The following is a 20638-nucleotide window of genomic DNA, read 5'->3' as shown; positions in this document are numbered from 1 at the left end:
TACCCAGTGAGGTAGGTTCCAGCAAGAGACTGCATCTCAAAACTTTAAAACTGTTTACTGGTATAGCTTCAGTGTGTGTGTGTGTGTGTGTGTGTAAGGCGGTGTGTGTGTGTGTGTGTGTGTGTGTGTGTGTGTGTGTGTGTGTGTGTGAATGCAGATGCCCATGGAGGTCAGAAGAGAGTATTGGCTCTCCTGGAGCTGGAGTTATGAGGAACTGGGTCCTCTGCACGAGCTATAATTGTTCCTAACTGCAGAGCCAGGCTCCATCCCCAGCCTCAAAGCCTTCTCTCCATTGTCTCCCAGCACCTCGCTCCACCCCATCAGCAGCCAGCACAAGATGCATGGCTTTCCCTTTGGCCTGGGAGACTTTTACACGAACCAGAATACACAGGTCTGTAAAATAGATATCCAAAGCAAACACAGATAATAAATCACAAAGAAAATATATCTGGAAACCATTCTTGGGTATGCATAGAATTGCATCATTTAATAAAGAGGAAGCAGATTTGCAGGCCAAAGGGACAGGTGTGTGTTTGTCTAACAGCCCTATCCAAAGTTATACTAGTTGGCACTCACACATCCAAGGATGGTGGAGGAAACTGTCTCTCTGACAACCTACTGTGTCTCTAAGACATCAGGAAACTGTGGACAGCGACAGTTCTACAGTCAAAACCTTCCATAGCCAAGGTTAAAGCTCAGGTGTCCTAGGCAGTGTGACAGCGTGTGAGTGTAGTACAGTGCGGGATGGAGGTTCAGAACCATGGCTGTCCTGAGGTCAGCTGGCACGGTATAGATGCGTGCTGCTCAGAACAACTCCGATACTCTGTGTGCTTGACTCTGGGCTCTTTTCCTGGAGCTTTTCAGGAGCATTTATAGTCACCAGGTTTTCTCCACCCCCACATGCAGTTATACAACCTCATATGGGGTCACGACCTACGGTTTCAGAAGCTTTGGCTAAATGACAGAAATATATCTCTCAGCTGGATGTCACAGGGGTAACACAGTCTCTCCTGACACTGCTCCCCTCCCCCACTTCTTCCTATCCTTCCTTTCTTCTTCTTCTCCCTCTCCCTCTCCTCCTCTTCCTCCTCCTTCCCCCCACCTCCTTTTCACCCCTCCTCCTCCCCCTCCTCCTCTCCCCCCTCCTCCTCTTCCTTCTTCTTCTCAATATTTTTCTGTGTGTGTATGCACACATGCAAAAGGCAGAAGAGGACATTAGGTGTCTGGCTCTGTCCCTCTCCACCCTATTCCTCTGAGACAGGGTCTCTCTGTAGCTAGGCTGGTGACCCTCCCATCTTGGGCACTGGAGTGACAAGCACATGCATGGCCACTTGTGGCATTTTACATGGTGCTGGGATCTGAACTCAGGCCCTCCTGCTCGCTCAGCAAACACTCTACCACCGAGCCATTTCTCTCAGTGCTGAGGATCGAACACAGGCCTCATTCACACTAGGCAAGCGCTCTCCCCTGGGCTGCAATGGCTCCTCTCACTGCATCCTCATGTGGTGCCCTCTCAGTGCACAAGCCCTGTGGTGTTTCTTGCTTTTCCATAACAACGTGTGCTATGCAGTTAAGTCCCCATGCTCACAACTTCATCAGTTACACCTGTACAGGCCCTGGCTCTAAGCACAGTGAGCAAGGGCTTCGACACTTGCATTTAGAGTGACACCTTTCAGTCCAGTGGTGGCATTTCTGTGTGGCTTTTGCAGACAAACATGGGGATCCTCCCCGGGACATCTGAAATACAGTCAAAGCCAGGGACTGGTCAGATGGGGAGAGGTGGGAGAGAAGAGGAAGAAATGGAAGCCGGGGGCTCAAACTGTAGTGGGGACCTCCCTCCATCTCCCTGTGCCTGCTGGAGCCAGGACCGTGTGCCACTGGAACATGTGATCTCAGCAGAACAGCAACACACAATGACCAAAGCCATGAGACCCAGAGCCGCACTTTCTAAGCCCCAAGTCCTGTAATATCATTTACTTACTTACTGTGTGACCTTAGGTGAGTTACTGACCTTCTCTGTGCATTAGTGTTCCTATCTAAAGGATAAAAACCATGCCGATATTTCTCTTAAAGGTTGCTGTGCTGATGAAGTCAAACTATGTTTGTGTGTGGTATCCAGTTACTTTTCTATTGCTGAGACAAAGCACCACAACCAAGGCAACTGTTAGAAGAGTTTACTGTAGCTCATGGTTCCAGAGGGCTGCATGCATGATGGTATCGAACCCACAGCAGCAGGCAGCAGGAACAGGATGCTGAGAACATAGCTTGAACTACAGAAGCAGAGGGAGAACTTTTCATCTCAAATCCCTCCCCATGTGTCATGCCTCCTCCAGCAAGGCCACACCTTCCTATGTGTTACAGTAGCTGAGACTACGGGGACAATCTCATTTAAACCAGCACGTGTCTATACACAGATGCACATTGTAATTAAAACAGAGATGATGCTTACTGTGGCTAGCGATTGCGATGCGTGTGTTAACTATTATAACTCCATTTGCCCCCAAGAATGAGGCCTGAGAGGTTGAACACCTTGTCTTCTGGCTCTGTCCCGAGCACGGTACATAGAGCTTAATAGACATCCGACAAATGTGTAGAATTAAATGGAGCTACAAGTCAGTACCAAGGGCTATCAGCATGATTAAACAGGAATGTGCGCTCGCTCGCAGGTTCACCTGGTTATCATATCATTAATTACTGCAATAAATAATTTTAATGCTTTCTTGAAGTATAATTCGTATAGCATTTCTGGAAATAAAATCCAACCATTTAAAGCCTGCGACTCAGTGGTTTTTAGTGGGCTCTCAGAGCCATGGAGCTCTCCCTAGTCATCATGGTGGTAGAGTGGTCCAGTACCCCAGACAGAATCCCACCCGCTGCACACACAACGCACAAAGGAGAAACTGCACCTCTCCCACTTCCCTGCCCCTCCCTCCCACTGCCAGCTGAGGGGCTGCCTGTGTGGATTAGCCTGCTCTGGCCATTTTGGGTAAGTGGAGTAACACTGCTGGTGGTTCTTGGTGTGTGTGTGTGTATGTGTGTGTGTGTGTGTGAAAAGGTGGTGCTTCTTCCTACAGTGTTTGCATACCATGTGGGTTGATGGAATATTTTTGATTTTGATGTTTTGTATGTGGGGATTGAGCTCAAGACCTCCTCACCCGTGCTAATGAACATGTAACAACAGGAGGTAAAACTGGGAAGAGAAGATACTGAGGAAAGATCACCGCCTAAATGGGGTGTGGCTGTGTGTGTGTCTGCAACCCAGAATGAAAGAGGCTGGGGGAAGAAGGTCACAGCAAATTCAAAGTCAGCCTGGGCTACACAGGTGAGTCAGCGGTAGTGAGATTCTGTGTTGACGAACAACAGCATCAACAACGAGTCCAAGCCAGACATGCTGGCAAGGGTCTGAAATGCCAGCGCTTGGGAGGCTGGGGGTAAAGAGCACCCATGCAAGGCTAGCCTGGGCCCTAGGATGAGACCTTACTTTAAAAAGCAAGGGTTAAGGATGTAGCTCAGTAGCCAAGTCCTTGCACAAGCCCCTGTGTTTGGTTCCCAGATCTGTGTGGCAATGCCTGTGGCTATTCTTAATAGCACCAAGTTAGAGCCATTGCTGGCACCACCAACCGTGACTGGCCCATCCATTCAAAAAACAGCAACATAAAGGACCAGCAGGCAAGTTGCAGTGACATGATGAACAGCTTCCAGAGAGAAATGCCAAATGCAGGAACTCAAACACAAGACAGAATAGGGTTTCATCTGTGAGACGTTCTACAAAAGGCAAAAACCACAGGGAAAGAATAGGGGTTGCTGGGGCCAAAGACGGGAGTGGGGCTCAGCTGCGGACATGCCTGGGGAACCCAGGGCAAGAAGATGCTGTGCATTTTGACTGGAATATAGAACACACCAATTACACACGCGCTAGAACACACCAATTACACACGCGCAGCCAGCCCATTCTGCAGAGAAACAGGCAGTTGCGTTGCTGTACAATCAGTAAAGGATAACACCAAAGAGCGGAGCCTGCAGTTGCTATGCTACAATTGTTAGCTAGCCCTCACCACAGGACAAGTGTGGCTGAGACTATAGTATTACCTCTCAGGGTTCCCGTGGACTGAGTGAGGCAGACAGCAGCGGCTACAGAGTGAATTGTGGCCTTGCAAAATTAAATGCTGTGGTCCTTTTCTCCAGGATGCTAGGGGCCCTCTGGGAGATATTAGCATTAGATGAGGTCATGAGGGTGGGGCCCTTGTGGTAGGATTAGTGACCCCATAAAAGAGAAACTGGTAAAGAAGACTGTGTTTATGCATTCCAAGGAAGGCCATGTGTGGACACGGAGGCCTGTAAGCCAGGAGGAGAGTTCCCCACACTCACATCCTGATCTTGGACTCCCCAACTCCCAGAACCATGGGGAAACTGACAGCTGTTCTTTGAGTAACTCGGACTGTAGTGTTGTCACAACTCCAGAGAGGACCAAACCATGCTACGTAGAGACCCATTTCACAGAAGCAGAAACTGAGGAATTGGGTAGTAACTGTTTGCTAAATCCATCTGTAGTGCATTCAGACTTACTATGCTTTACCCACCCTCTTGTGGCTGGAAGTGCACCTAGGGAAGAGGGAGGAAGGGGAGGGGGAGGGGGAGAAGGGAGGGGGGAGGAAATTCAAGCCTCAGCTGACCGCTGCTCTTCAGGGAGTTGAGGAAACTTCAGGCAGCAGGGCCTTGCTGGAAGGAAAAGTGGTTTCCTGGCAGTGAGCCCTTGGGAATAAATGTTTCCCCAACCCCTTTCCTCTTCCTTCCCGTCATACATGACCTTGAACTTCTCTGTCACATGTCCCCACTACCATGATGGAGCCAAGCAACCATGAACTATAGTAAACCTTCCCTTTACCTGTTCATCATCAGCTATTTTGCCCCAGAGATGAGAAAAGGAACCAATCCAAGCCCAGAGGAACTGTCCCCCCTTCCCCGTCCCCCCCCCCACTTCAGAAAATGTGCTAGTGGGGATTCAAGCCCCAGCTCAGGATAAAGCTTGAAACCTGCTCCAGATCATCAGCTCACTGGGTTCCTTCGACCTTGTGGGTCACTTCGGAGATTAGACAGTTTCCCTATCACAGCTACTGAAATCCAATTTTTGCTTGGGAACGCTAGAGGGAAAACACAACTAGAAAGAAGGCAGTGTTCTAGAATCATCAGATAGAGGAAGAAACAGACTGGAGCCCCTAGATTGCTTCGTTCAGTTGCTACTGCTCAAGGACATTCAGTTACACGAACCATCAAGACCAGGATGTGTCCCAGACTTGAAGCATAAGGAGGAACCTGAGGTTCACACACAGCATATGTCCAACGGCACTGTGCAAACACAGGTCAATTCTATTGTAACCACTCTTTGTGTGTGCCGTGCATGTCCCACAGCATGCGTGTGGAGCTCAGAGAACAACTTTTTGGACCATTCTTTCCTTCCACCTTTGCATGGGCTCTGAGGATTAGAGTCAGGTATCCAGGCTCGAATGGCAAGCCCCTCTACCCACGGAACCATCTCACTGGCTTTTATATAAGTACTGGAGATAAAGCCCAGGCCTTCACGATTACAAGGCAGGGACTTTACCCACGAAACTATCTATCTACATAGTCTCAGTGCTCACTCTGAGTGCTTGTCTCTGGAGAGGAAGCAAGGACCTCGGTGCATAAAAAGGTAAGACTCTGAAGCTTTGGAAAGCTACAGCAAGAGTTCTGGTGTGGCCACACTGGACATGTAGGTCTGAGGCCTGGCCCTCCCGCAGGAACCAGGTCTGTGACGAGGACATCTATCTGTGTAACCTCCCACATAAAAATGGAAATAAAAAAGCATCCTCCAGGTGCCGTGGAGGTTAATCAAGATAAGAAAGAAAAAATCCTGAGCGCGGCATCTAGGAAAGAGTCCAAGACAGTAACTATTTTATTGATGGAAAATATTGACACAGAGCGTTGGGAACTCCCGCGGCCACCCATGCCTGTCTGATCTCACTGTAAATACTTTGTCTTGTTTAGTTTCGCCTCTGGATTTTTTTGCTTGCTGTAATGATTTTAGCAACACCAGGCTCCTCCAGAGGAGCTTAGAATCAAATGCAGGTGGGATCAAAGAGGGAGACTTTTCACACCTTATCCCACCTGCAAGTGTCACGGTGCCCTCAAGTGCTGGATTCGGAGCTGCTCTGCTCTGAAGAAATGTTGAAACGTACCCCACGAATCCAGAGAAAGGAGAGGGCTTGGTAGACAGCATACACTGCTCCTCAAAACAGCCCAGCAGTCAGCCATACCAGGTGGTGCACCAGTGATTGTAATTTCAGGGGATCCAACGCCCTCTTCTGGATCCTTCAGGCAACTGCAAACACACACACTTGAGTACATAACTTAAAACAACAAGTTTTCTTTTTTAAAAGCTTGGGTGTTTGGCATCCATCCTGGAGGCATCCAGCAAGGAGAAAAGTCAACTGAAGTCAGTGTACTCTCTTCCCCACCAGCAGGGGGCGCCCTACCCAGGGGGATAGAGTGGGATGGCTGATCCTTGGGAGTGAGAGACAGAGGGTAAGAGGGCTACAGTAGACAAACGGCCCTGTCCATCAATGACCCTGTGATCTGGGCTCCACTCCAAGCCATGGCTCAAGGACTTCAGAGTCATGTGAGAGACTCTGTCATGCGAGCTTTTCCTATACAGATAAACAAGTGTGTATCTACTCCAGATAGGGAACCAGTGACTGACTGAAGAATAGCTTCCACCTAGTGAGGTGAACAAGTGTAGTTACTTATACTTCCTTGGGCTTACATGCGGAGCATGGTCAACTCATGAGCAGCTGCACCACTGAAGAGAAAGTCTCTCTCCAGTAACCATTAGGTACCTATAAATCCTCGGGGACGGGGAGGGTGTCATGAGACACCACCCGGCAATCTTAACTACATATGTAGATAAAGATATATATCATCTTTATCTATCTATCTATCTATCTATCCATCCATATCATCCATCTATTATCTGTCTATCTATTATCTATCTATCTATCTACCTACCTATCTACCTACTTATCTTATCCATCTGTCTATCTATCATCTATCTATATCATCTATCATCTATTATCTAACTATCTATTATCTACCGTCTATCTATCTATCTATCTATCTATCTACCTACCTACCTACCTATCTATCTTATCCATCTGTCTATCTATCATCTATTTATCTAACTATCTATTATCTACTGTCTGTCTATCTATCTATCTACCTATCTATCTTATCCATCTGTCTATCATCTATCATCTATTTATCTAACTATCTATTATCTACCATCTGTCTGTCTATCTTTCTATCTACCTACCTATCTATCTACCTATCTATCTTATCCATCTGTCTATCTATCATCTATTTATCTAACTATCTATTATCTACCGTCTGTCTGTCTGTCTGTCTATCTATCTATCTATCATCATCTATCTATCCTCTACAGTGGAAAGTTAATGACCCAGTCTTATGCAGGAACCCCTAAATACTCATAGCTGTTTCTCAAGGAGGTCCAGGGACACTGCACACATGTGCTGCATTCTTAGCTGTAGGATACCCCTGTGGGCAATAGGGGAGACCCCTAGATGGGAGTGCTGGATACAGAGCTCTTACTGGCTGCCTGTGGCATGTCGTCGATGGTCCCCCCCATTCACCATTAAGATCGGGGTTCTCGTGAGCCCCAGCCTGCCTTTTTCTCCTGCCTCTGCCAGTTGGGATCCTGTGCAGACTTGGTTCACTGTTCTCAGCCTGTTTAATCATGTTTATTGTTGACTTGGGGAGCTGGGGTGCTTGTATGGGGTAGCCACTGGCCTTGTGATTGCTACTGGAGCCTGGCTCCTCCTGCCTTCTGCCCAATGTCTGTTCTCACCTCAGTATCAGCCCCTAATACCAGCAGTGCAGCACCTGCATGCTGCCAGAAGGGCGGGGTGTGTGACCGGACCACCCTGGATGAAACCTCAGCCCCTGTGGCTGGGCCTAACAGCCTGGCTTTAACCTGCCCCCAGGGAACACTGGGACACAACACATGTGAGAAGCCGGGAGCTTTCCCAGAGAGTTAGTTCCTGGCTCCCAGACCTGCCCTCAACAGTAATACTTAACTTTAAAAACATATTCCTCTAGCAAAATCCTCTTATGGATTTTTATTTTAATGTTTGCTAAGCAAATAGGTTTATGATAAGTTTTTTAAACAGGAATTCTCCAACTAGCTCTGTAACTAAATATGACCTTGAACTTCTGACCCTCTTGCTTCCATCTTCCTAGTGCTGAGGCCACAAGAGTTTGAACCCTGAGTTTTGAAGGGGTGTGGCGCTTGCTGCCACCAAGTAAGCTCCGCCTCCAGCCCCAAGTCCGCGATACTTTATAAATGCCACACCTTACTTTATGGCCATGCACTGAGGTCCCAGCGTGTGCTCTGCTGCCTGTCCACTGCGGCCTCTCTGAGCCTGCAGTTTCACAGCAGTGATGCAGCTGGGAGAAGGAAGTTGGTGGATCTATGGGAAGAGCTTAGCATGGGGCGTGGTGGGTTTCGGAACTGAGTGTAGACCTGTGTTAGCATTTCCAGCCTGCACTTGAATCTGTCCAGCTTCAGACTGAGGTAGCGGTTACTCTGCTCGTTTTGCAGGTGGGAAGATCCAGGCTCCATGACGTACATAGGCATTCCTCATAGAGCAAGGCAGAATCCAAACCCAAACCTGGCTGCACTGTTTTGATTATAGAGGATATTAGTTATAGGACACCCGATGGCCACATCCCCAGCTCCATGTGACATGATCTCCCCCACCCCCCAGCCCTGGTGGCACGCAGGTGGCCGGAATATGCTCTTTTCCGTGGATCTGTATCTGACAGGGTCGTCCAGTGTTTTACGGTGTGTGCGCAAGGCAGGCAGTCTGAAGGCAGAACTGGGGTCACCTTTGGAGCTCCTTATCATTATGATCAAGACTGAAGAAGTCAAGGTCAGGTGATGTGACCTTGTAGACTGGATGGCTAGGGCCGGGGGGCTAAAGGCTGGTGGACTTCAACTGTGGGCATTGTGAAGCCACAAGAGCCAAACCAGCAGTGATTTCTTTCAGCCTGCAGACATCAGATAGGCACCTAGGTAAATGTGAAGGACATGTTTACCTTGTGGTTCATCTATGGCAAAGCAGGTCCTCAGTGGACCCAGAAACACAGACTTGACATCCCAGTGTTACTGGATGCCAACATACAGAGTTGCAAAAAGGGCTGTTATCACTCGCCACACACCCACCACACACTCAGCCCCTCAGAGGCCCTGAGTTCATCTAACCTTTGAGACTGCCACTTTTCAAATCAGGAAACTGAGGCATGCAAGGCAAAGTGACCTGCTTCCGCTCCAACAGCTGCTAGGTCACTAAATAGATCTGGCTTCCAAGTCAACACCATGTGACTCACTGACCGTGTCAAACCGCCAGCAGATGAGACCATTGTCAGTCAATGAGCCACAGGCTAGACAAATAATCTAATCCCACTGAAAGAAGTGTTTTGTTTGGCCTGAATAGTGGGGCTTCTGAAATGTCCAAGTTCATTATCAACTTTAAAAAAAAAAGAGGATTTTCCCCATAGAATGTGGACTTCTGTCTTCTCTCTGAAAACAAGATGTGGAAGAGTCACCCAGGCTAAGGGCAACAGCTCACTTTTCAGGGACACAGCCCTCTGGAGTGCCATGGACCAATCTGTATGGGACCCTGCTCTGGGGGGGGGGACATTGGTGACCCCAAGGCTTCAGGGGAACTGAATAAAGCCTGGAGGAATCCATAGACAACGCTGTAAGAACACCAACTCAGCAGATGGTCAATGTGTCCACCAGTCAGCTACAGCTGTGGGGTAACGCAAGCTGCACTTCTCTCAGTTTGGAGGTCGGAAGTCCAGCATCCGAGTGTCTGCCGGGCTCATGTCTGCAGCTTCTCACCTCGGCTTGTGGACAAAGCCCTGTCCCCTATGTCAGGACGAAGCTGGCCCTCCATGGATGTTCCCTAATGTATTCTTACAAGGACACTCGCATTGGATTATGATAACCCCAGTAACCTCAACTCACATTAATGACCGTATCCAGCCACAGTCACATTTCTGAGCTTCTAAGAATTGGGGGCTTCAATGGGTCAGGGAGGGCCTACAGACCCATAGGAGTTGGGTACTGACTACCTTCTCATTGGATAGACCTGTTTCATAGGGTCAATGGTTGTGATGGTTTGTATATCCTTGGACCAGGGGGAGGCACCATCTGAAGGTGTGGCCTTGTTGGAATAGGTGTAACCTGGTTGGAATGGGTGTGTCACTGTGGGTGTGGGTATATGATCCTCACCCTAGTTGTCTGGAAGTCAGTCTTCCACTAGCAGACTTTGGATAAAGATGTAGAACTCTCAGCTCTGCCTGCACCATGCCTGCCTGGATAGTGCCATGTTCCCACCTTGATGATAATGGACTGAACCTCTGAACCTGTAAGCCAGCCCCAATTAAATGTTGTTTTTTTATAAGACTTGCCTTGGTCATGGTGTTTGTTCACAGCAGTAAAACCCTAACTAAGACAATGGTCTTTACAGGGCTTCTTTTATAAAACAGGATAGGCGGCTATGAACAGAAAACGGCACGTGGTCAGTATCTACCCAGATTCATGGGGTCAGGTACTTCAGTTACCAGGCTCTGCAATCCGCTCTTGTCCATCAAAAGTGCCAGGAAGTACCTCCCACCCCCTAGCATGCATGTTGCCACACCTCAGACCCAAGATGACTTTCTACCTGCGTTAATCATGTCTCTGGTATCTGTGTTCTTTTCCACATCTTGGCCTAGGGGACCCTGCATGGACAGCTCCTCCCAGGGCACCCCTAGGGCCCAGCTAATTCCTGAAGAAGTAAAAACCTTGGCCCAGCAGTTCCCCCCAAACCAGGGAACCAGGCAAGCCAGAGCCCATCAGAACCTCCTTCATGGGCTTCTAACACTTGGGGTCACTCTCCACCTGTACTGATCACCTTAGGGCTATGCAGCAGTCACAGAGGGACAGCCCAGTATCCCAGAATCTTCTAGGTCATTCCCATTAGCCAACCTTATTCCCACCACAGCATTGCTTAGCCAGAGCTTTCCTGTTTTAGGTCTCTGCCTTGCTTTCCCACATGGCCAGTGTATGACATATTCTGGCCTGCTTCTCTTGGGAAATGTGAGTACCAAGTTAGCTTTTCAGTGAGTGGCAAGGATCTTCAGATCTGTTGCCTTACAGTGACCATACATTCTATACTTTAGAACACTGGGCCTCCCCATGGCCCGGTGGATGTAAGCTTCAGCTACCAACAGTGGGGGCCTTTGCTAGCTGGTTGTCTTAGCCACCTCTTCTGTCCCTACCTGCCTGCTAGTATCCCTGGACCTCCTAACTACACCGACTATATCCACATACTTGTCCCAGGGGTGCTTCTGAGGGAACAAAATTAAGTAGGCATAAAATTGAATCTTTTTTTAAATACAGAGAGGAAATAAAAGGAGAGATGGGGGACTTAACTGATGGCCACTGAAATACCTTACACTGCTAAATTTCCAAAGGCGCATTAGCACGTGAGCGTGCTATGAGAAGGGGTCTTGGCCAGAGTCCAGGCCCTGATGCACAGTAAATCTGCCTCCATCTTCCTTCCTGACCAGCATTGGTTCCCTGGGTGCCAGGCAATGCCCCACACTGAGGCTGACAATCAATCAGTGCCCATAAGTAATAATTTAGTGAGTTAATAGTCAAAGAAGAGGGCAGTCAGGCAGAGTAGGCCCGGAGTCCTCTCCCAGGCCTCAGTGGTTTAGGTAGGGCTCCTTTGTGAGTCAAGTCTTCTTCTGATGGACACACTTATTCCCCACTTAAATAAATCTTTGTCCTTTTGGACCTGGGAACCAGTATGTGTCCTCAGAGACTCTTACAATATATTGCTTTGATCCCTATTCACGGTGTGGTTTGAGCCCTAGACACCAACTCCATCTTCCTTGTTCTTGAGTGTGGGCTGGGATGGGATGGTTAGATGAAGCAACCTCTGGCGTAGATGAATGCATGAGGTGGGGAGGCATAGACCGAGGAAGGCTTTTCATGCCTTGAACCTCAGTTTACCCATATGATGGTAATAAGGGCAGTCAGTGAGGGAACCCTGGACCTCAGCTGTGACCATAGCTCATCTTCAGTCAGCAGAGTCTGTCTGTAATAATAGTCACAAAGACTGTAAGCCCCTGTGGCTTGCTTTTCCAGGGCAACCCATAGGCTTGGGATAGGATGGAGTTAAATCTAAAAATGACTTTTACTAGGTTCTAGAAGCTTACAGAGTTCACATAAAGAATGCTTTAACACGAATGTGGAACCATAAATGTTGTGTTTTGTTTCCTGCAGGGGAACTTACTAGTGACTATCAGGGAGCAAGATCCTGCTCAGGCTAAACAGTGGGATTTCCTGAGGAGCACAGTCCTTCCTATGTCAGTCAGTCATAAAGGTTGGTCCCAGGGAATACTGTTGGTCAACAGCTTGTAGAAGAGAGAAAGTGGATGAACTGTGAGGTTACGGAGAGGGAGAGGGAGAGGGAGAGGGAGAGGGAGAGGGAGAGGGAGAGGGAGAGGGAGAGGGAGAGGGAGAGGGAGAGGGAGAGGGAGAGGGAGAGGGAGAGGGAGAGGGAGAGGGAGAGGGAGAGGGAGAGGGAGGCTGTGAGGACGTAGGCAAGAGTGAGTTGTCCCCTCAGCAAGCTTCACAGGAATTCCAGCGATAATAAGAACACAAGAGTAAAAGAAAGAGAAATTAGCAGAGCGAGAGGTAGAAAGAGGAGGGAAGGAGAGCAGATTGGGGAATAGAACTTACTCCAGAGGAGGCCATCTATCCTAAGGGCAGCCCAAACCTGGAATGACCTAAATGACAGACCTATGAGGCATACACAACTGTCCACCAAGCCTGCATCTGTGACAGACATCATTAATCCATCATCACATTCTTTCAACTAGACTCGAACAGCCTTGACTCCTAATGCCTTCTCACTGCTAATCCTCCAGGCTATGTTTGAGTCAGAAACCCCCACAGCTAATGAGAGTTTGGAGCAGAATTGTAAGGCAGACAGGTTGTCTCCCGAACTCAGACTTCCAACCTCCTTACTCTACTGCTGCCAACAAATGAAAATCTTAACCAGGAAAAAATGCGTACTTCTAAGAATGAACCAAAGGGGTTAAATAATCACGTTAGCAGTGATTTCAAGAGCCCCAAATTAAACTAAATTCACATTTTTTTTGGTGCACGTGTGTGAGTTCTTGTCAGGAAGGGAAAAAAATGAGGGAATTAAAATGTCTTGAAAAGATTCCTTTTTATAATTAAGCCTTCCTTGCCTGAGTTCTGTTACCCACGCTGACACATTAAAGCAATAAACAGCCTGGGAAGGCAGCGCTCCTGCACTGTGTCAGCCAGTGAAAGATGGGGGTCTCCACAAGGCTGGGCGCTGTAGTGGAGCCACTTCTGGGGGCTGTGTGGTGGTCTTTGAGGCCATGCCCCATCCCCATCTCCCACCCCCACCTCCAGCACCGGCGAGTACAGGATTCATGCAGGTCTCTGTTCCGAAGGACATCTGAGTTTTAGTGTCACCAGAGCATTCTGAAGGGAATTGACTTTCAGGGTGGCCAGGAGGAGGCGAGCCTCCTGTACGGTGGGAAGCAGATCTCAGTGGCTGTGAGCATTCCTTTGAATAAATCAGAGGCGGCAGTACCTTGTTGGGGCAGGGCTTCTGGAAACTGGGGTTTCTCTAACAAAGGACCAAGGGGTACTCTCCCTATACTAGGGCCTGAGAACAGTACGGACAAACAAGCTTGCCATTGGGAAAGGTGAGGGGCCAAGGGGAAGGAAGCATTCTCACTCTGTGCCTTGATCATTAGCTGATCTTGGACAGGCTCTTCAGTTCTCCGGGCCTCAATTTTCTCATCTGGAAAATGGGGAGAAATGTATGGGTCCCAAGCTCCTCCCTTCCTGTTACTTCTTTAAGTGTTCTTTCCCTCTTTCTCTTTTCGCCTCCCTCTCTCCTCTTCCCCTCTTCTCTATTCCTCCCCCATCTGCTCCCACTTCTTCCTCCCCTTTTTGGAATGAATGAAACAGGGTGCATAGATGTCCGATGCGTAGCATAACTTAAGTCAGTGAGGCAGTATGAGCTGAGGTCTCGTGGATCAGCAAAATTCAATGCACAAAGACGACTGAGGGCTCCTCTCTTAGCAGGGTCCCCTCTGCAGACCTAGCCCTCTGCTTCTCTTCCCACAGTCCTGAAGTGTGGCTAGTCTGTGGGTCAGAGGTGAGCCTAGGCCTCAGGTAACCTTGCTTGCTGTCTCTTAGAACCTCTCTGCGACCCGGAAGGGCTTTGAGGAAATGTAACCCTGCCTGTGCCACTGGGTGAGCCCTTGACTGGAACAGGGCCCTGCAGGCAACAGTGCCAGCCAGGCAGCTGTCCTCCCTGCCAGGGAACCAGTCCAGAGAGAGGTTACCTTGGAAATCCTCCATCTTCCAGCTGAATTCCCCAGCCAGTGCCGCACACAGAGCTTTCCCCTGCCCACAGAAACGCTCTTCTAAGTTTGGGGACAGTAGGTGACAAATTCAGGGGCCGCCAGCATGCAGACTCTTCCTCTGCCTTCAGTGCTGTGGCCCTGAGACAGCATCTCTCTTCCCCTTAGCGGGTAAAAACATCCCCTTCCTTTTAGAACATTACTGGCAATGCCAGAACAGTCCCTGGGACAGGCCAGCTACATGGGTTACTGTAACTGTAGGGGAGTGGTTGGGAGGGGGTGGAGATAACTTGTGTGGGGGTGCAGGGTGTAAAAGGAAGAAGGCTGTCTGTGGAGGGCACTGAGCCCTGGGAATCTCTGCCCCAGTGAATAGAAAACATCTTGATCGTACTTAATCCTGTTCTGAGTGCATTGAAAATTGGATTTAAATTTATTTGATTTCCTTTGAAAATGTTGCCCTGGTGAACCCATATAGTTGGGAACTGAGTTAAGAGACCTCGCCTGTGACTTGCAGTGACTTGCAAGGCTTCTTCTGTCCTGTAGGCTGGCCGCCAGTGCCCACAGACGACAACGGACATACCACAGCCTTCTTACCTGTTCCTCTCCTTTGTCTCCTTTACCCAGTCAGTAGTAAAGACTTTCTTCAAGCTATACTTGCACAGAGAGGAGCATTTGAGGCCAACCTGCTGGCTATAGGCAGAGCTTCTGGGGCGTCTGCCTTAACCAGCGGACCATGGCTCCATGTTCACCTCTGCTTTGCCCAGTCTGTGGCCCCCAATCAACTTACAATTCACCTTGGTTTCCTTTTCCTACTAATAGCTGAACGTTTACCCCACCACCAAATGTGTGTGTGTGTGTGTGTGTGTGTGTGTGTGTGTGTGTGTGTGTAAGCCTGTTTTCCTTACATAGCACTAACCTCAGGCATTTTCTTATAGAAACAGAAGACAGCCCGAGACAAGCTACACCATCACATGGATGTGAATTTTAAAACAAACAGGGCTGGTGGAGAATGGGAGATGCTGCCTTGGGAGCTAGTGAGTGGGAAGAGGCGGGAGCGGGCTTTGGGGTACGTGTGAGCTTTCCTGCTGGAGACTCTGCTGACAGGACGCTCACGTGACCAGCAGTTTATTATCATATACAGAGTTTCTATTGTGGGATTTTCTTAATGGGATTACTTAATGAAGAGTCATCAGAAGAGCATTTAAACTCAATAAAACTGTTCCACTTCTATTAGACTGGGCTTTAAAATGTTATTTTTATTAATCTTATGCACACGTCTGGATGTAGGCCTGTGCACCCCATGCTTGCAGATATACACTGAGTTCAGAAGAGCCCATTGGATCTGTAGGAACTAGAGTTACAAGTGGTCATAAGCCATCTTGTGGGTGCTGGAAGCAAACCTGGGGTCCTCTGGAAGAGTAGCCAGTGCTCTTAACTACCATACCATCTCTCTCCACCCCAATACTGAGTTTTTGGTTTTGGTTTTGACTTTTTGAGACCAGGTCTCTCTACATAGCCTATTGGAACACACTATGTAGACTGTGTGCAGAGATCTCCCCACTTTTGCTTTCTGGGGTCTGGGATTAGGGCTGCATCACCACTCAAGGTCAATAGATTTTTTTTAACGTATGAAATATTAATAGCATTGCCTTGGCCCTACAGATGTTGTTATTTATAATGTAATTGATGTGAACATTGTTGCAAACTACCCAAACCAGGCTAGAAATCTCATAAGTGACGACTGCTTTTGTGATGGCTAGCGCTTTTAGATACTTGCTATTCTTAGATTTCTGTGAATGCTTAATACAGAAAGAAAGAAAGAAAGAGAGAGAGAGAAAGAAAGGAAAGAAGGAAAAAGGAAGAAATGAAGAAAGGAAGGAAGGAAAGAAAGAAGGAAGAAAGAGAGAGAGAGAAAGAAAGGAAAGAAGGAAAAAGGAAGAAATGAAGAAAGGAAGGAAGGAAAGAAAGAAGGAAGAAAGAGAGAGAGAGAAAGGAAAGAAGGCTAGGACTTAGAGGGTTAGAGGGGTGGGGCAAGAGGTTCACAAGTTTGAGGTCAGCCTTGGCCATATATTCAGAATCTGTCTTTAAATGAATAAATGGTGTTTTTTTTATTTTTAGTTAAAAACTTGGGAGGGATGTCACGACTTTTCAAATGAGAAAGAAAATGCCCCTTTAAAAGGCCTTTCTGTGGATTTAAGTGTGGAAAATGAAAAATGGCTGCCACTTTTGAAATTGCTCATTTTTCTTCTATGATCCCCCAATCTCCTCCCCTAATCGCACTCTGAGGCCCAGGCTATGGGGAAAGAGTGTTAACATCACCCAGAAGAAATGGATCCCCTGTCGTCTCTCCCCACAGTCAGAAAACGTGACTGGAGATGGATCTCCTAGTTCTTAGGGAACCTGAGACGTGTGGTACAGTCTCTGCCTCTTTTCTCAGGGACTTCAAATCAAGACAGGCTTGGAACTACAGCCATGCCCTGTTGGGGTCTGACTCTGAACCTAGTCCCTGGAGGAACAGGCCAAGCATATGGGTTTCAGCAAGGCTGAAACCTTCATGTTCTGGATATTACATTACAGAGACTGGGAGAGTGTCACCCCACACAGAGGAGCAACTGGCAGCTGTGAACCAGGCACAGCTGGGCACAGCTGGGAAAGGAGACAGAACACCATGAGACCCTGGTTTCAGATTGCTAGGAGACTTGGGACCAATGCAGATGGCCCCAAGGAATGTTAGCCTGTCTCAAGGGGAAACAAATCACTTACCTTAGTGACCTCAAGCAGTGGCTGTCCTGGCTGCAGGCTCTTTCCCCACACCAAAGACCAGGAGAGTGAGATCAGAACCACTAGAAAAGGAAAAGATAGCAGGGGGTTTTCATTGGTTTTCTTTTTCCTTTCCTTTCCTTTCCTTTCCTTTCCTTTCCTTTCCTTTCCTTTCCTTTCCTTTCCTTTCCTTTCCTTTCTTTTCTTTTCTTTCTTCTTTTCTGGGACAGGGTCTCATGCATCCTAGACTGACCTAGAACTCTGTACAGCTAAGGATGACTTTGAACTTCGGATACTTCTCGCTTCACCTCCCAAGAGCTGTGATTTACCGGTGTGTCTTGCCATATCTGGTTCTTGTGGTGTCAGGGATCAATTCCAGGACCTTGTGCATGCTAGCTAGGCAGGCAATCTCCTGACAGAGCTACAGCCTCACCTCTAACAGCCTGGTGTGGGGTAGCATGGAGTTTCTTGGCAATGCTTTGATATGCTTTAAATCATTCCGAGGCTGCACAAGGTAAGGTGGCTTCAATCCCAGCACTCCCAAATCTGAGGCAGGAGGATTGTGAGTTCGAGGCCAGTCTGAGCTACAGAGCAATATCCTGTCTCAAGAATTTCATGAGTTTTAAAAAATCGTACACGAGTAGCCTTTTAGGTGTACACAAGTAGCCTTTTAGGCCTTCTGCATTGACCCTAAAGGATTTTTGACAAAATTGCAAATCCGTAGATATTTTAGCTCACTATTTGTCTCACCACATGCCCTCCCTCGCCATTGTACTAATACCTCAGGACTTAAGGGGACTGTGGCATGCCCCTCACCACGCACATTTACAAAGAAAGGAAATGATATCTCCCAAGACAGGCTGGCAGCTATCCAAGTGGCCAAGGGAACTGGAGGTGGGGTGGGGGTAGGGCTGATGGATCCGTCCCTAGGTGTCGACTCCTGTGGGTTCCTAACTCCTATCTCCACACTGGCTCGGTGGCAGGTTTTGCAAACTGGGCCCTATCCCCTGGCCTCCACTTTCAGTGAGAACGACTTGGTTTGACTGCTACTGAAAGAAGTTTGCAGAGCACCAAAGAACACAGAACTCCAGCCTCCACAAGCCTCCCCAGAATCACTGCTGATCAGCCCAGCAAGAAAGGAAATAATCGAAAATGCCTACCTATTAGAGTTAGCCAAATCAGTCATATGGTGGCCACCCTTTGAAATGATGATGGCATCGTAGTAATGCCACAGGGCCAGCTGTAGGCGTAGCTGGGTGCACATTTGGAGTGTTTAAGTCCCTGGGTTCCAGCCTTATCAAGGAAGAGAAATAATGGACCTGTTTATAGATATGGGTGATTTCTGTCATGTTTTTAAAATATTTATTTATTTATTTATTTATTTCTATTTTATGTGTATGAGGGTTTTGCCTGCATATATATCTGTGCACGACATATGTGCAGTGCCCGTGAGGGCCAGAAGAGGGCATCAGGTGCCCTGGAACTGGAGTCACCTATGGTTATGAACTACCTTGTGGGTCCTGGGACTAAAACCCAGGTCCCCTGAGACAGCAGCCAGTGCCCTTAATCTCTGAGCAGTCTCTTGGCCCCTTCTGTTACAAATTTAAAGAGAACAAGGTGATTACAGTAAAAAAAAATTCTGCTATGTACATGCAAGGATGTGTGTGTGTATGTTTATAAAAATTGATAGTTGTTTCTTCTGGTTTGGGATTATCTGTAGGTATCTTGTCTGACTGTCATCTGTCTGTCTGTCTGATCTTTTTGAACTAGGGGTAACAAGTAACTATGCCGAGTCTAATTGGACACGAAACTATTTCTACTTACAGGAAGCCCTGGGAGATGCTCATGCAGTCAGGTCAGACTGCATAAGCCTGAGCACTGACTTCTGATCCCCAGCACCTAGGGATGCCACACACGTCTGTAACCCCAGCTAACACTGGGATGAGTAGGAGGTGGTAGGTGGCCCCAAGTCCCCTTAAGGCCATATTAGAGGACTTACTTGCCTGGTGCCGGTAAAGCCAGGCAGAGTCACCTTGTAGAACCTCACAGAGTGCCCTTTCCTGTGCGCGGAGAAAGCCATGGACCTAAATGGTAGCCTCTCGAATGGCAGCGCTCAAGGACCCTCTGGAACACCTCAAGTCTGGAGTCAAGGTGCAGTGGCACCCTGCTAGGGTTAAAATATGATCGGTTCCTACAAACACTGAGGCTGAGGCTCACACTTCAGTGCAGCCATGTTGGGGGGGTGGGGAATAGAGGAAGGCGGGGCATAGTGGGAGGAGTTTAGAATATGGAGCAGAGTCCTTGGTTGCCTGTCTCTCTGCACGAGTTAGCTGGGACAGGAAGTGTACTCCTATTGTTCTTCCTGCTCTTGCTCACCATGGATGAAGTAGGGTGAAGCCCCTCCTGAAGTCAAAAACATACAGTGACACGTGCTTTAGGACCCAGCATAATGTGGACCAAAACGAGTCCCTCTTTACCAATGAGCCAGGCTCAGGTGACTCTACAGAAGTAGGAGCCAGCTGGGACGGAGGCAGACCAGGTCAACCTTGAGGGGCAGTGATATATATACTGGGGCAAACTACAGTGACTCTCTTTTTAGGCAGCCCACTTGAGCTGTCTTAGTTCCTGTCATAGATCTATCATCAAAGATACCAGGCCACAGAGAGGGCACCGTGGAGGGCTAGGAAGCTGACTCAGAGGTCTGCTCCTTCTGCTCTGGGGTGCAGAATGGAGCCAGAGAACCCCTGCTGAGCAGAGGTGCCTGAAGTCCAGGATGACCGGGGCAGAGCCATCCGCACATTCACTAACAAAGGCACCCAGATGTTCCACATCTGCTGAGGCAAAAGGCTTGGGGTTCACTTTTCTCACAGCACAGTTTAGGAAAATGGGGACCAGAGTCTGGTTTGAGACGCCCTGTTTACGATGGGTGGGGGTGGTCTCTGAGCCTTGACTTTGTCCTCCCTCGGGGTCCATGGAAGCCTGTGAGAACCCACATCCCTGGCTCAGGCCAAGGGAATGTCAGAGCTTCCTCTCTAGGGAGGGGCTTGCTTCTCTGATCCTGGACTCCTCCACTTTCCACTCCGTCTCCACAGCAGGTTTGGAGGCACGACGTTCCTTCTATTTAACTCTTTCTCAAGATCAGAGTTGAGTTACACAGGAGCGGAGGTTGGGGGGTGGGAGTTCGGAGGAGGAAGGAATTTGGACGATATCTCTGCTTTTTCGAGAGCTGGGATAAAGGAGCCTGATGGCTCTTGGCCACCTCAGGACAAAGCCTAAAACAGCACACTCTCCCCAGGGAGCAGCCCTACCCTTGGTCACATGGGGAGGCTTGAAAGCCCAGGGTCTGTGGTTTGAGCTG

At 48.5% G+C, this 20638-nt stretch overlaps 1 long non-coding RNA gene across 1 annotated transcript; it reads right to left on the bottom strand.

The window, feature by feature from the left end:
- Nucleotides 1–13591: 13591 nt before the first annotated feature.
- On the bottom strand, nt 13592–19517 carry LOC110295861. The gene is made up of 4 exons (XR_002378119.1): nt 19280–19517; nt 17284–17363; nt 13887–13952; nt 13592–13712 (listed from the first exon to the last, which is right to left on the bottom strand). It is a non-coding gene; the product is annotated as an uncharacterized LOC110295861 (long non-coding RNA).
- Between the last annotated feature and the right edge of the window lie 1121 nt (nt 19518–20638).

This window comes from Mus caroli, chromosome 6 (assembly GCF_900094665.2).
Source record: "Mus caroli chromosome 6, CAROLI_EIJ_v1.1, whole genome shotgun sequence".
Classification (NCBI taxonomy): Eukaryota; Metazoa; Chordata; class Mammalia; order Rodentia; family Muridae; genus Mus; species Mus caroli.
Note: the sequence above shows the minus strand (reverse complement) of the source record. Positions and strands in the feature narration are given on the sequence as shown.